This window comes from Triturus cristatus, chromosome 11, assembly GCF_964204655.1.
Source record: "Triturus cristatus chromosome 11, aTriCri1.1, whole genome shotgun sequence".
Classification (NCBI taxonomy): Eukaryota; Metazoa; Chordata; class Amphibia; order Caudata; family Salamandridae; genus Triturus; species Triturus cristatus.
Genome location: NC_140594.1, coordinates 625,094,478 through 625,110,991, shown reverse-complemented (window position 1 = coordinate 625,110,991; position 16,514 = coordinate 625,094,478). Strand labels below are relative to the sequence as shown.

Below are 16,514 nucleotides of genomic sequence, written 5' to 3'. Positions count from 1 at the left end.
CAAATGGGATAATTTGCTAAGGTAGTCCTAATCGCACACAAATTATATCCTTCAGATTTTCCTAAGCAGGCATACAGGGGAACGAATTGCTCACTGGCCTGCAGCAAGTGACATCCCAAAGTTATATGCTCCACACTTTCAAACTGAGCCTGACACTCACAACGTTATCTGTTTTCACTATTGTCTACCATGCACCACATACCACAGAAAATCATGCATGCATAATCTATGCAACATGTATATTCTCCTGAAATTTAGGCAATAATTTCATACCTTTACAGAACTATGATTATGTTTCTTGGCATGGCCTATGTAACAAGATTTCTCTAGCAAAGAGGGTGGCCAAGTATGCATCCCTACTTCGTCCCATACTACTGTTGATGGGATTCAGCGTTGCTCTGCCTGTGGGATTTCATTGTGAGTCCTTTCTTCCACTTTAGAACTCATTTAATATGTAGCCATGCTACAGTGTGGCACCTCATAACAGCATCTTGGACCACAGATGAACTCTGTTGGCCTTATTGGCACCATAACCTCGCAGCCTGACCCCACAGCTCACCTTGTCCGGGTTGGGCTGCCCTATAGTGCAATCTGGCATTGACGAAGGGCTGGTCTCACAGGTCAGTGTATGGGCTGTTTTTCTGGCTGTTTGTGGGCATGATTAATGGTCTTGTTGGCCAGTTTTTACTGTTGATTTCTTTGATACTACCACAAACATTGTCTATAGCAAGCACAAATGCATGCAGTCTCCCATACCTTGCAAACACCTATACAACTTGTATTTACAAGTTTAAAACGGCTCTGGTTTAAAAATGAAGTCTACTTTATAGCTATCTGATTCGCTAAGTGGGGCCCCTTTTAATTTGGTGCCTAGCCTTTTTTTTGTTCCAGTCCGACACTGCACCTTGTCACAAGGAGCTGTGTCCCTGCATTGAACATTGTCTACATTTCCGGCCGAAATCCCATGTATGTCCTTGGTAAAATACCTTCATGAATTCACCTTTCCATCAAATGCTTCTGCAACACTTTTCAAAGGTTTTTCAGGAGGGTAAATCCATTGCGAAAATTAGGCAGTCAATTATGCAATTTTTATGTACTATTACCAGGGAGGCCCACCTCATTATATTTGTCATTATTTTTACTTTTTTAAAGATTATAGACAATAAGCTGCATAGCAAATATATCAACCGATTTGCAAATGTTTTGCCGCTGGAAAACCATGAATATACTAATTCTTTGCAAGCAGCATGCCTAATGTCTGTAATTGGTGCAGTAGCCCGTGTATAATCTTTTACCTTAGACACCACCATCTAAAATAGTTAAATAAATACATAAAGTTTATCGTAGTAATCAAAGATTACAATAAAAGACCATAAAAAATAAAATTACACATGAGATCAAGTCTTCATTTAGTACGTAGCCCGATAAGTACCATGATCATAAAATTAAGGTCTGTTAATAACAAAAACACACATGCAATTAGCTTATTTTATACAGTTTGATTAAGATAAGAGTAAGCATAATCTAATATGGCATGAGTTAAGTGATGAAAGAGTTTGTTTCCGTAGTAAAACAGTATTTTCCATCCTCATTAATCATCCTTACTTTGGCTTCTGTAAAAGCTGGCCATACATTTTTCTTCCAGAAGTCTAGCAGCTTTGGACAGAGTCAGATAATCTGACCACTTGTTTCGACCTTAATATACATCCTTTAATGCCAGTGAAACAAGTGTTCTGTGTTCTTTCGAACTGAAGCAATGGAATATACATAAATCTGAAACTGAAGTATTTTCTTTATACTGAGTCTTCCAGGTTTGAATTGATATACGGTTGCTTTAATTTGAAGTAAGAGTCAAATATCAATTTGTTATTTTAGACCTCAAAATTGGCGACAAATCTTCATTACAGCTGTTACTTCACAGAGTTTTCCTTAATTTGTTCTTATACAAGTTCCTAGTCATTTTGGCGACATCAGCCAGTTGTGGTAGTTTTGGTACTTTGATCACTTTATTAATGTTGAGAGGTCCATCCCCATTTTCCTACAGTGTCTGCATGTTAACTCTTCCAGTATTAAACACTTTATTTGTACTTGTAGTACTTCAATCACAGATATCATTAATGTTAGCAGTAATTTGATGGACAAATAATGATTTTAAATGTAATTTGAGGCATGATTTACAGTGAGGTGTAGTTGCACATAGGTCAAGCAGAGATTTGTTGTTTTGTATGTAAATTGTGTTCAAATCCAATGTTATCTTATCACAAAAGACACATAGAGAAGTGAAGGATACATTTTTATTTTTAAAATGCTCATAGAACGACCTTTCACTCTTCCTCCATAACCCTTGACAAACCATTTAACAGATTTAGTCACTAGATTATACATTTTTTTTTGCTTCTTCGTAATGATATACTGAGACTAAGTTCCCATTTTATCAATGATTATTCCTAAATACTGGTAGCTGTTTACTTTTTCAATTGTTACAATGCCAATAACCCATGTTCTTTGCGTACATTGATTCCCAAAACACATTACTTTAGTTTTTAAACAGGTTACTGTGAGGCAATTTAGCAGGTAGTATTCGTGTAATCTCATTAATTGATATTGAAGGCCTTCAGGTGTCATTGAAAATATTACCAAGTCATCCGCATAAGTCAGATGGGTAATTGGTTGCTTCCCCAGTTTCTGCCAAAGACCTTCTGTTGTGTCAAAGTACTCTGTCATATCTGACATATACAAGGAAAACAAAAAGGGTGCCGGAATACAGTCCTGTTTTAGACCATTCCGAGTTGGAATCTTTGATGATAAAGTGTTATGATTAGATAGTTTGATTAGCAGCCATGTGTCCTTATGTAATGCAATTATGAAATCAAAGAGTGAATGATCAGTTCCCCATGTTCGCAGTTTGTTCCACAGGCGATTTTGTTTTCTCTTAAGCGAACGCAACGCTATAATCTATAAGGCAGAAGAGTATCGTAAGATGTGTGTCAATTGATTTGTGGGCTAATAATGTCAAGGCTGTACTATTAACCATTGTCAAACAACCTGACTGGAAGCTATTTTGATTTTAAAGTTGTTCATTTTTTTTCATTTGCCCATGTTTCAAGCTTGCATAAAAAATATTTTACGAAGATCTTACCATCACAGTCCAGGTGCAATAAGTCAATAGTTTTTTGGGCAGTTCTTCACTCCCTGTATGTATTGGGTGAATAATCGAGCCTTTCCGCTGTGGAAGTATGATACCGGAAGACAAAAGCTGATATAAAAGAGGCCTCCAGAGTACCAGATCATATTTCAAAATATCTATGGGCAAGTCTTTCAGACCACAAATACAGGAGGGTCGCCACTTTATAATCAAGGAAGTGATTTCTTCCTGAGTTAAAGATAATGATCAGTGGCGTAACATAGGCCTCCTCATCCCCACAGTGCGGGGGCCCCTGAGCTCTGGGGGGCCCATCCAGCACTGGCAAGCCCCTGGCCTGAGATCTTCTGACTGGGTCCAGAGCGTGGGTATTGTGGGCTGCATGTACTTTGCAGGGGGGTCCCCTCAAATTTCGTTATACCACTGATATTGATGTATTTAAGTGTGATATATTTTCATATGATGATATAGTGCCTTTTGAATATAGATCTTTAGCATGAGCTTCCCATTTCCAACAAGAGATGTAATAGTCATTTGGTACTTTAAGTGTGACGGCAGGTGAAGCCCGAGTGGTGGGGCCAGGTTGGGGGGGATTCAACAGACAACCACGAGGGAAAAATAAAGAAATAATTAATTTTCCATCGTCGTCTGTCGAAATCCCCCCACCCCGCATCACCTCTCTTACCTGCACGGGCCGCTGCTGTGTGCCGGAGCCATTACCAAATACGGACCAGAAACTTTTTGATTGTTTTGAATTAATAGCATCAGTAACTTTGATCCATGCTTTCTATCGCTGTTTGTTTATACTGTTGTTTGGCACTTTTAATTGACATAGAACGTTCAAATGAGCATGGATTTTAAATAGATGTTTCAAAACTTTACGATGGTTTTGCTTTGCTCTTTATATTGCCCAGTATCCGGGTTTAATTGTTGGATAGATAATTTCCCTAATTTTGTTATTATGAAGCGTATTGACCAATATGAATGCTAAAACCTTTTCTAATAGACATTCCCAATTGGAAAGCCAATCATTAGCATTGTGTTTAGTGTTTTTTCCAAGTTATAAACTTTTAATTATACGTTCTTACTTACTCAGCAGCATTAATTTAAGGGTCACATCTCGATTCCATCTTATAACTCTATTATTTTTCGATGTTAAGTTGTAACTAGTTGAATCCAGACTTCAGTGGCTTTGAATGTAGGTAAAAGATAAGATTATATACCATGTGTTATGATCACTTTCATGTTGATTAATAATCTGCATATATGACATGTACAATAATGTACAAATGTGTAGTCAATTTTTGATGTAAAATTGCCCGCTACAAATGTGGGTTTATCTGGTCTCAGTGGTGTGAACTCCAGTTCAAATAGTCAACTTGAGATTTGTTCATTTTCGTAGGCTTTTTGTGACTGTTTAGAATCAATGGGGTCTGGATGTCAAATATTACATCTCGAGAATCCTCTAATGATAAGTTGATTACTGGATTAGGTAATAAGTACTAATTAAAGTTATTGGTCAGAATTAAGAAAAAGTTTATATATTTTTGGATTATTTCTTCAAGATTGTCAATAATTCGTTGACAATTATATTTGTTCACTGCAGGGGAGGGAAATACACAGTTACAATTAGAAGTTGATGTTTGGCTCTATCTTCTAGTTGAACTTTTAAGATGTTTCAAGAATTAGAGTTAAGATCCTTGACTTTTATACAGAGGTTAATATTAACTAATGTAATTTGTCCATCTCTGGGTCTGTCTGACTTACTTTTATTCCCCAAAGTTTCAAAGGTAGTAAAGTTTGATAAATGATGGACTTGGGCCTAAAATCCTTGTGGGAGGATCCATTAAATGCTAGCTTCCCGCCTAAGCAAGTACTGAAGGCTTTGTATTGGGAAATGGTAGCTACTCGAGTCTACAGAAGTACAGCCCCGCTCTCATTGTCTGGTGTATTTTTTGACTTCAAGGACACGACCTCCTTGGCAACCTTCTGGGATGACATTACAAATCCTTTGGATAGGAAGCTCTATTTCCAATTCAGAGTTGGCAGTCTCCCAGTAAGAGAGTTTTCATCTAGATGGGCCTTGACTAATGTGCTCAATTGTCCTGGCTGTACTGCACCTACTGAATCTGTCAACCATTTCTTGTTTCAATGTCCATCCTATGCAATTCCGCGCCGGACCTGGTTAAAATCAATGTGCCGACAGCTGGGCACGAGGAATGCCAAGGTGGCAGTACGAATTTTGCGTTCTGCTGAAATCCCACTTGTTTATATTTCTGTCGCTAAGTTCCTTGGAAGGGCCTGGGTGATTAGGAGTAAAATGTTGGCTGGTTAAATTTTCCTAGACCCTGAAATGTTAATCTTTCTGCAAATACCTTTATTTATTGTTTTAAACTATTTTAATATGTCCTGATTATTTTGTACATATATACATTTTTGTACGCTTTTATGACAATTGTCGAATAAAGCTATCTTGACTTGACTTGACTTGATAAATGAAAAGAAGAGGTTTGCTAGGATTCTTGCAGACAAATGACATGGTAATTGGCAAAATAGTTAGATACGTTGTTATTGTTGGTTGTAGCATGCCTCTCAGTTCCAGCAATGTTCCAATATCATATTCAAAATGTATTAAAGGCCAATATGCAAGGATTGTTAGAGATGGTGTGGAGGGGACAGGGTGACTCTTCTCGTGTTGGTTGATACTTTTGCTATAAGGACGCTGTGATGTCCTTTTGAAAACCCATTAGTAATGATCTTCAAACTCACCAATGCTTTTGGGTTATCTGGATCCCTAAAGTGAGTGTTTGTGGTTAATGAAGTGGCAGGAGTTTCATTTCTTGAAATATATGCTCTTAATATATGCATGTATTTTGTTTTTTCTACCTGAAGAACAATAATACCTGAAGCCTCTAGGTCAGCCCGTCTGTCTCAAATTTTAGAAGTGATGTTTCCTGCTTTCCAAGTTGTTTATGTGATATTACAGTGGATATGGTTGGTCTGTAAGAACTGTACACTCTCTAAGATGCTCGAGTTAATACCTTTAAGTTCAGGGAAATTACCAAGTAACTTTAGAATATTTGGTCGATCTGACATATTATGTTTTCTCCCCGATTTATAATTTGGTTATAAATACAGTTTACTGGATTTGAAGTTGTCCCATTGTGCTAGCACTGATACCAGTGATATGGTCTTACAGTTATCCCATTTTCTTGATAATGATGAATGTTTATAGAATGTGGCTGGGTACTCGTCGGATGCCTTGGGTATATTTTTTTTTAAAGATTGTTTTTATTAACAGATAAACAAATGCTTCAGAAAACATTACAGTATGCATAGAATGAGTTTGGCGTATATAAATACACAATACAAAATATTACTACAGTTCAACCCTCCCACTAGCCCTCCCGCACCATCCGTCTAACATACATCACAATCAGTTAAGAGTAATCTTGAACATATCTGCAGCCTATGAAGAGTCTGGGGACTGTCCGGTTCTATAACCCACCCAGGCCCCCCAGATCTTCTCCCTTTGCGTGGGCACCCCCTGCTCTGATATACTACCTGCTCAGCCTTTTGACACCAGTCTAAGTCATTTTCCCAGGATTCCACCGTTGGAACTGCACTGGAGCCCTATGCCCGGGCAATGTTGCGTTTCGCCACCACCCCCGCTAGAGCAAGCCACGTCGTGGCCCATTTGGGCCTTACTGTTTCTCCTCTCACCCCAGGATATGCCATCTCACATCCATTGGGACCTGCTCCCCCACTACCAATGTCATAACTCTGGCCACACCCACCCAGAAAGCCTGAATCCTGGGGCATGCCCATATTATATGGAAAAAAGTGTCTTGGGCATATTTGAATTTGATTTGTTAGAAGTGCTGTTTTGATCATGCTCCTTAAACTCCATTAATAACTAACACCATTATGAGTTGATGGGGGCGGATGGTTGCATTATCAAGTATTTAATGTTTCTACTAAATGTACCAAACTTTGTGCTATAGTTTTTGCAATGTTGGGTGTATCCATAATTTACCTTCAGTACTGCTTGTTAATAAACTTGAATTGGCTGTATGGGATAGTTTTTATAAGCCTTTTGTAACAATTTGACTGTATGTTGGTGCCGATTTGGAAGACTTTCACAATGATAATTGGATTTTTTTTTTTATAAACAATGTTTATTGATTTTACCATGAAAATATAAAAAGAAGGCATTGCAATATGCATCGGAGAAATATAGGAGTAACAGTCTCCCAATACTACTCATAATGTCCGTCTTTAATACATTACTCCCAATCCTCAGCTCCCACATTTCAATCAACTATGTACTGTGTGTAAATCAATCAGACAGTTCATCCAAAATATTCCTACCATTTACCCCAGATTTTCGTGAATTTCTTAAGGCATGCACGAGCGATATTTTGGTTTTGCACCGCAACCTCATCAAGTCTTTCAAAAGTATTTGAAATAGATGTAATTTGTATATCAAATCCTTGTTTCAAGCTACTTGGATCTGCCTGAGTGAATATGGAGTAGAGTTTCTGTTTTCCGGGGGCATTATTATTTGTCGTCGTTGAGTCTTGTATTGTTACCTTGTTTGCTTCATTGTTTTTCCCCAAATTCCGCAACCTTTAGTCGCCTATTGCTGAGATAGGGCCTAAGCTCTTTCAGTGAAATATTAATTGTACTCTCCGGTAAGTCGTAGGCACCCTGGTCAGATGTTTCTGCCAGAGATTTTGTAGCTCCGTTTTGAGAAAGGTTGAGCGCCTGAACTCCTTTAATGTCAATTACAGTGAAATTTGAAGCACATGGATTCACAACATCATTCAAGTCATTTGTTTTTGTAACGGGTCATGTATTTGGAGTGCATTGCTGGAAAGGTCCAGAGATATTGAAATCAGCTTGTTGATTATTAAATTTCCTAGGCAGTAATTGAAGTAAATCATTTATGGCTTATATACGAGATAGATTCGAAAAATTGGACTCAGTTTTTTATGTTAATTCAATGCATGTTTTAATTTGAGATCTGCATTTATATGTTTTCATTGGAACACCTGTTTTGAAAATAATAAAGTGATTAATTGAGGTATTTTACATCTGGGTTCGAGTGGTGCTAATAGCACCCATGGCTGCCAGCACTGGGTATGCTGGGGGAGGTATTTCTTCCGATGATAAGATGAAAGTTTGACAGAAGACATCTGCTTGTGGTAAAGGAGAAGAATTATGTTCTTGAATGGGTTGAAGTTCTTTCCAGAGAGATCATCTAATTCATTGAGCAAAACTGAGTTGTCAAATGAGCTTGTGATTAGTCGAGATGTTGTACTCTGTATCAATTTTCTTTAGCCTTATTTCCTCTCTTCCATGGAAGGAGTTTCTGAAGGAGTCATCTGCTAGCGAAATTTGGTCATGCAGAATGAAATTTATTTCTTCTGTGGTTGTAATGCGAGATGTCAACTCAGTGTTTTGCTCAAAGGAGTTAACGGAGGATTTATCACGTGTATTACCATAATTAACCATATTGGCAATATTGTGGAGCTCAAACTTATGCAGTTGTCCTACTGGTGTAAAAACTCCCGGATTGAAGGTTGCTTAGTTAACAACTTTAAATGCAAAAAGAACAATTGATGGACAGAATGCAGAACAATGTCATACATTCACCCGAGTACAGAGATCTGGGCCTAAATCCATCGTTTTTTTGCTCACCATGCCATTCCAGTTTGGACCCAGCCATATGCAAATCAGTCTTGACCCTGTACCCAATGGGTACAGTCCAGCCCGAACTGCCAGGCCAGGCCCCCCTGAACTGTAAACAAGCATCCTAGGACCGGTTTCAGGCTTTCAGCCCTCATCAGCCAGGATAGCTTGACTCCAGTGGCATGGAGAGCACGGAACCCACGTCTGGGTATACCCGTCCCACTCGGGGTGACAAATGCAAAAAGAACAATTGATGGACAGAATGCAGAAACTTTTAATAAAATCACCTCAGTACAGAGATCTGGGCCTAAATCCATTGTTTTTTTGCGCACCATGCCATTCCAGTTTGGACCCAGCCATATGCAAATCCGTCTTGACCCTGTGCCCAATGGGAACAGTCCAACCCGAACTGCCAGGCCAGGTCCTCCCTGAACTGGAAACAAGCATCCTATGACCGGTCTAAACTGGGGTGTTATGGTGAGCAAAAGAATGATGGATTTAACCCAGATCTCTTGACTGGGGGTGAATGTTTTGATTTGTTCTGCATTCCGTCCATCAATTGTGTGGCTTTTGCTTTCTCGCTCTAAGTGCGCCAGGTATGCCCAGACATGGGTCCTGGGCTCACTGTGCCACTGGAATCAAGCTATCCTGGCTGAAGAGGGGTGAAACCCCGAAACCGCTCCTAGGATGCTTGTTTCCGGTCCAGGGAGGACCTGGCTTGGCAGTTCGGGCTGGACTGTACCCATGAGGCACAGGGTCAAGACTGATTTGCATATGGCCAGGTCTAAACTGGGGTGGCATGGTGAGCAAAAGAATGATGGATTTAACCCATATCTCTTGACTGGGGGTGAATGTTTTGATTTGTTCTGCATTCCGTCCATCAATTGTGTGGCTTTTGCTTTCTCGCCCTAAGTGCGCCAGGTATGCCCAGACATGGGTCCTGGGCTCACTGTGCCACTGGAATCAAGCTATCCTGGCTGAAGAGGGGTGAAACCCTGAAACCGGTCCTAGGATGCTTGTTTCCAGTCCAGGAAGGACCTGGCCTGGCAGTTCGGGCTGGACTGTTCCCATGAGGCATATGGTCAAGACTGATTTGCATATGGCCAGGTCTAAACTGGGATGGCATGGTGAGCAAAAGAATGATGGATTTAACCCAGATCTCTTGACTGGGGGTGAATGTTTTGATTTGTTCTGCATTCCGTCCATCAATTGTGTGTCTTTCAGTTAACAACTTTAGCATTTGTTTTGAATTGTTAGCTATTTAATCTGCATTTGGTTGATGTTGAATGCCCCTTGTCTTGAGCTGTTGTGACTAGGCTTGATTTTGCCCCTCCCATAAAAATGACAGGAGAAGGACTAGGATTGACCTTGCCCCTCCCATAGAAATGACAGGAGAAGGATAAGGGGAAGGATGATCTTTTTCTATGTCGAACGTAATGGTTGTCTTTGCTGGATGCCTTTGTGAAGAGGTTTTTATTTTGCCCATGTGTCTACACCCCCAAATTAGACAGTCAATAAGCAATGTTGTTAACTATAATATAAACATAATATATAGATGGTTAGTCAAGGATTGATTGATTGATTGAACTCTGCTGTATTAAGTGACTTATATTAAGTGACTTGAAATTAAACGCCTGCTGATTCAAGCTACTAGAGATTGATAAAGACCAGTAGGCTAATTGATATAAATGTCTTAGTAATGTCCTAGTAAATTCTGCGTCGGTCACCCGCTCAGAGAGGCAATATTGGCAATATAGATGCGAAGAAATTGCGGGATGAAACCAGATGGACTAATAGTTAGTTGAATGTAAAGACTATGCGCCACCTTTGTGCTTTCTGGTTAACAGAAATAAATAGCAGTGAGCTAGAGCACATCCCGCGCCCCCACCTCACCGCTCGATCACTCCAGGAAACCAGCACCAGCGCATGCCCTGGCCCTTAAGCCCCCACCATCGCCAAAGTCAATCCCAAAAAAACCTGCCATCTCTGTGGCACTCACCCACCTTCCAGCTGCCCTGGAGATGAAGCCCCAGGACTTCCCTACTAAAGGAGCCTCCTGCTGCAGTTAGGAGTTAGGACCCCAAGGGAAAGTTGGCACGGTCGTTACACAGTCCTGCCAAGTGTTACGCAATGTGTGTCAAACTAACACATTTAAGTGCCTGGCTCCAGATCACCGCACTGAAATGCATTATCATGCATATTAGACACTGCTTGAGGTGTGCTAACACAGCAGTTTAATTTATAGCGATTTCAAGCTATCATCTCAAGAGATGCCGGTTTGCCCTGCAGAGCCCGGGGTTGAGAAGTGAGAGGCTGCCATGGAGACCAGCATGGACTGTAGTTGTGATTGTTGGACACTTCAGTTAAGTTCTGTTCATTAATGTGGTGCACTATTAAGCTATCAGGCCAGATATATGGATTCTATATTGTCTGTGCCATGCCCAGTATAACACAATCCAAGTTACTGCTGGGCCCACTGTTGAGCACACAAGGAAGCTCCTTTTAGGAAATGCTTTTTCAACCAAAAATTATCATCTCTGGAATAGAGTATGTACAAGCGAGTCATAAAAAATTAAAAAGCTGAGTCTCAGGTAAACCCAATTTTGGTCAGGATCACAGCAATTTGACAAAGCATGTACCACTTTCACCAGCTTCCCAATTGTCTGCAAAGTTGACATGCTGCACAGAACAATAGCATGTGCAGGGTAACTCCTCACTCCGTATCATCTGGGCATTATGTTTCCCGTTCCTCTGTTTCATTTATTAACCATGTCCTGTCGTATGGATTAAGGTGACATTTATGTTATGTTATTTTAGGAGTTTTGTAAAGCGTCTGGTTACTCCATTCGTAGTGTCCCCACGCTAGATTCCAACGAAAAAGGTCTCAAGAAACCTACCCTATACTATCTACTGAATTAAATTTGATTGAAAAACCAGGTCTTGAGTTTTTTCCGAAACATGACTTCAGAAGGCTCCATTCTAAGATTGAGAGGGAGTGAATTCCATAGCTTAGCAGCAGGAAACTAAAGGGGCAACCTCCCATCCATGCTCTGTGTATTTTCGGGATCACAGTCAATGCAGTCCCTGAGAATCTATTAGGGTGAAAGGGTTTTATCGAAGAGAATAGGTAATGGGGACCTTTCTGATTCAGGATTTTATGGCGGAAGAGAGTGCTTTGAAAGTGAAAGATACATTTTCCTTAATAGAAGCCAATTGAGCTTTAAAAGAACTGAGCCAGTGGCAGAGTATCTAGGGATGTTCAGAAGCATCCGAGTGGCAGCGTTTTGCACCCTTTGGAGCATTCTCACCCTGCCCTTGGATGCCCCAAGTTAGAGTACATTACAGTAATCTAGTCTAGACACCAAAAGAGCCTGGACTATGGTCTTCCTTGCAGATTCAGGGAGGAGCCCCAAGATCTTGCAGAGCATCTTTAAAATGCCAAACAGGTACCGGCGAGAGCAGAAATCTGGCTATCAAAGGACAAGGTGGAATCAAACAAGAAGCCAAGGACTTTACCTTCGGTTTAGGGACAGGTGTTGGACCCAATTCAGTAGGCCACCAGGCAGTGGACCATATTGAGGGTTGGAGGTCAAAAAAGGAGTTTGCAATAAAGTTCCAATCATAAGGCAGGAAATGTCACTCATTAGCAGCGCGCTAACATGAAAATGTCACACATAAGCAAGTTCAAAACTTGCCAGCGATGGTTTCAGTACTTGAACGATGGGTGGATGGCAGCCATGGCAAGCAGCGCAGTTCGTTGATCGAGGATGGCTGTCCCGAGCCGCTCCGAGGCGGAAGGCGAAGATGAGCGTGCAAGCATAGGCAGAAGCATGCAGGTCAGCAGAAGGTCAGTGCGAGATTTGGAATGAAAAGCACAAAGGCGCACAGCAGGAAACAATTACTGCAGCTAACAGCAGGAAAAACTGTTTGTTGTTCCTTTCTTAAATGACATGCATCATGTTTTGTCCTGTTCCCAGTTACATGAAATATTCTGACTACTTGCACCTTGCCCCAGATATAACGGCGCCACATGTATGACGACTCCGTATAAGCCCTGAAGAAGTCCATTGTACTGGACGAAACACATTGGCGGGTCTACTCTATATGTAGCATGTCAGGTTCAAATCAATTGTGATTAATAATAAAAAAGAAGATTTGAAGAATACAACTCTGGACACAGACCTTGTACTTTGTTTATTGGTTATGCGATGGTGCACCAATTTCTCCTTTATGTTTAACATTGTCAAGTCCAGTTGAGGACTGCATCTGACATTGGGTGCTTAGGCCGTGTGCACACTAATTTGGGATACTTCTCGCTTTCATTATTTCTGGTATAGCAGGTCAGGTGCTAGTTGCTGTAGGGTTTCACTGTTAATTTGTTGCATTTTCATATATTTTTTTTAAGTTTAGAAAGCTTTATTGAATATAATAAACCAAGTAAAACATCAATACAGAAGAGAATCAATAGGCAATAAGATAAAACAAAAAAAAAATCAATTGAATTCATACAAGATATTAAAGAATGCCATAAAGAAAATAGGGAATATACTTAGGGAAAAAGCTTTTTTTAAAGATATTATGTTTGGTATGCGAGGGAAGGCAAAAGAGAAAAAAAAAAGGAAGAAAGGTAAGGGAGGGAGGTAAAAAAGCATTCAATATACGGAGTAAATTATCTTGTAAATAACATCAGCAAGTAAAAATATATATAAGGAAAACTAAATAACAGCTATAATTAGAAAATAGTGCACAAATTAGGTAGTCAAGGGACAATTCGAGAGAGAAAATTGGTTAAGGGCAACCATGACAAATCTTTTTTGATCAAAAGAGGTACAGTGGTAGCTAAAGCACGATCAAGTCTATGATGATGACACAATAAATTCCACCAGGCATTGTATGAAATCTTCGAAGTGTCCTACCAATTGGTAGTAATTATCTGTAAAGAAATGGCTATGTATACATCTATAAATGTGCGTGCATTACAGTGAACATTCCATATAGGTGAGGCACCACCTAGAAAAATATGTACAATCTCAAAGGAGTGGTCAGTAGCTAATATTTCATTTAATTTTAACCAAATACGAGACCAAAGAGATTTAACTAACGGGCAGTGAAAGAACATGTGAAAAAAATCACTGTCAGTATGAGAACAAGACCAACATTTTTTGGAATCAGACAATTTGAAATGATGTAAGTCGGACGGGGTAAAGAAAAGTCTATTGTAAAAAAAATACAAAGTCTGTGTAGTACTAGCAGAGCGGGAAACAGAGTGTAATTTAGACCATAAGGAATTCCAAACCTGAAGGGAAAACTCTTGAGCTAGATCCTTTTCCCAGGAGAGTTCAAGTTTAGATTTGGGTCTTTCAGCAGAAGGGCAGGAAAGTAGTTTATAAATAGCCGCAGCCTTGAGAGGAATAGAGAAATCAGGTAATGATAGGGGAGGGGATACGTCAGTAGTGGGCAGAGAAGCAATATGAGAGATAATGAAAGCTAGAGAATTTTTAAGCAAGGGATATTGAGAGGAGTGTGCATTGGAAAGGTGAAAGGAGGCACGAATGTCAGAGAAATCTCGTAAGGAGTTATTGACAAGTAAATGATCGAAGGTAGTAATACCTTTGTCAATCCATTCCTTCCAAAAAAGTGCTCTGTTATTTATCTTTACGAATTTGTTATACCAAATTGGAGCTGAGGAAAGAAACTCTGACTGCGAAAGGAAGGAGCGAAACACTAAGAGAGCAAGTGCTTTGGAGTGCTTAAAGATAGGGGAAAGAAAACGCGGCGGTGGCTGAGATAAGCGAGTAGCCGTATTGAAGGAGAAAGGTGAAAGTTGCGCAAGTTCTATGGAGCTCCAGGCAGTTAGAGGAGGATCAGATGAATCAGATAGAAAAGGCCAGATTTGTTTTAGTGTAAAGGCAGAATGAAAGCGAGTGAGGTTGGGACAGTTGACTCCACCTGAATCTTTGGGTTGTTGGATGCATTTTCATGTTTATTTTAATTTTTTGCATTTGTAAGGTAATTATAGAAAACATAGAACCTTTCTGCATGTTTCTGCACATTCTGAGCTCCAGCTTTTTTTTTTACTCTGACTTACTTAGCTGATTATAATGCTTTCTGGTGTGTTTAATTTTGCACTACAGATTTACTTTTATTAATGTCTCCTATATTCCCATCTTTTTCGTATAAAGGAGCAACACAACAAGGATTTAAGCAGTTAGTGAGAACGATTACGGTGTCACTATGTATTATAAGGTATAAAGTACCCACTGTCATCCATTAAAGAATATTGCAGGTCACCTCTGAGTTCCATGACTTGTTAAAGGGATTTGGCTTGATGATGATTGGAAAGATGAGTGGCTTCAAGGCCACATTTATTTGTGTGCAACTTTATTTACCCCCCAGGAAGTCTTAGTAGCTCTTTTACAAACTTTTCCATTTGGATTCAACAGCTATGAAATAGGATTGTGCCACTAATCCTTGATGGAAATCGTACCTTGTTAACTATACTTTCAGGTCAAACCTTGGCATTGATTAGTAGTAGAGGCACGTAAAGGAGGTCATCGTCTGAGATCCTATAATGTCATGTATTTATGTTTCGATGTTTCTGTCTGCCTGGAAGATGAAAATACTTGAATTCCCCCTCCCCAACCCCACCCAGCCCATGTTAAAAATATGTCATTTGGCAGCTGGTCTTGAAGAAGATAGTTATGTTTTTAGTAGAACCCCCCAAAGCGTGCGTCGACCATTGGCCACAGACCAACTGTGTATAAAATATTCAAGGAAAGAACAATGGGCACTGTTAAGAGGATTACGTTTGTTTTTCTAGGAGCTGTTATGTTTTTATGAAAGAGATAAATGAATGTGTTAGCGTGAGTGTGTTGAGTTAGGGAATTCTGGCTGCAAAATGAGAATATGTTCTAATTAAATTGGCATGACTATTTGGCAGTGCGCATAATTTATGCAGTGTGCATAAAATAGAAAATGTTTCACTGATAAAATTACAGCTTCTATTGTGAACTTAAAAAGTAAATATTTGATCTTTTTCTATAAATCATATTAAATGTTCTTTTTAGAAGCAATAGAAGTTGAGTGGGTTTGTTGTGTCACTGTGGCATTTCTGACAATGTCTGAACTGGGGTTTATAAAAGACAGACACATTAGTTCTGGTGTTCACTGAAGTTAGCTTTGTAATCATCATCCTATACTTACCTGAGAACACCTGGCGTTGAAGTCACTACTAACAATGATCAATTCCTGCAACCTCCTTACCCTCTGTACGTCACAGAGACAAATCCATTCACGCAAGACCTCATTATCTATATTTCTGCATCCCACCGACCCTCCAAACAAGCTGCTACTTCAGCTGCCAGTATGTATTTCATGAAGTCACAGTGACTTCCAGCAAGAACACCCCACCACATGTCTACCCTACCAGAGGGAGAAGCTTTTGTAGTATAGCCTTCCCACCTATCTAGACGTGGTGGATCGATCATCGAGGTTTCCTGGATTAGGATTACATCACAAGAGTCTAAAGGGACAAGAACTGGGGTCAACCAAATGGCATTAATAATCATGAGGGTGGGTCAGAGAGACTGACTGTGGTACAAAGAGACTAACTGTGGGCCACAGAGGTAGACGTCCAGCTCATGGGCTCCTTTCTCATTTTTGCAACGTTTGTTTTTTC

General features: G+C 39.9%; 1 protein-coding gene across 5 annotated transcripts in view; it reads left to right on the top strand.

The window, feature by feature from the left end:
- The window catches only part of ANK1 (ankyrin 1), an 826,509-nt gene that overhangs the window by 398,333 nt on the left and 411,662 nt on the right, over positions 1-16,514 (top strand). The gene's annotated exons all lie outside the window — the stretch shown is intronic.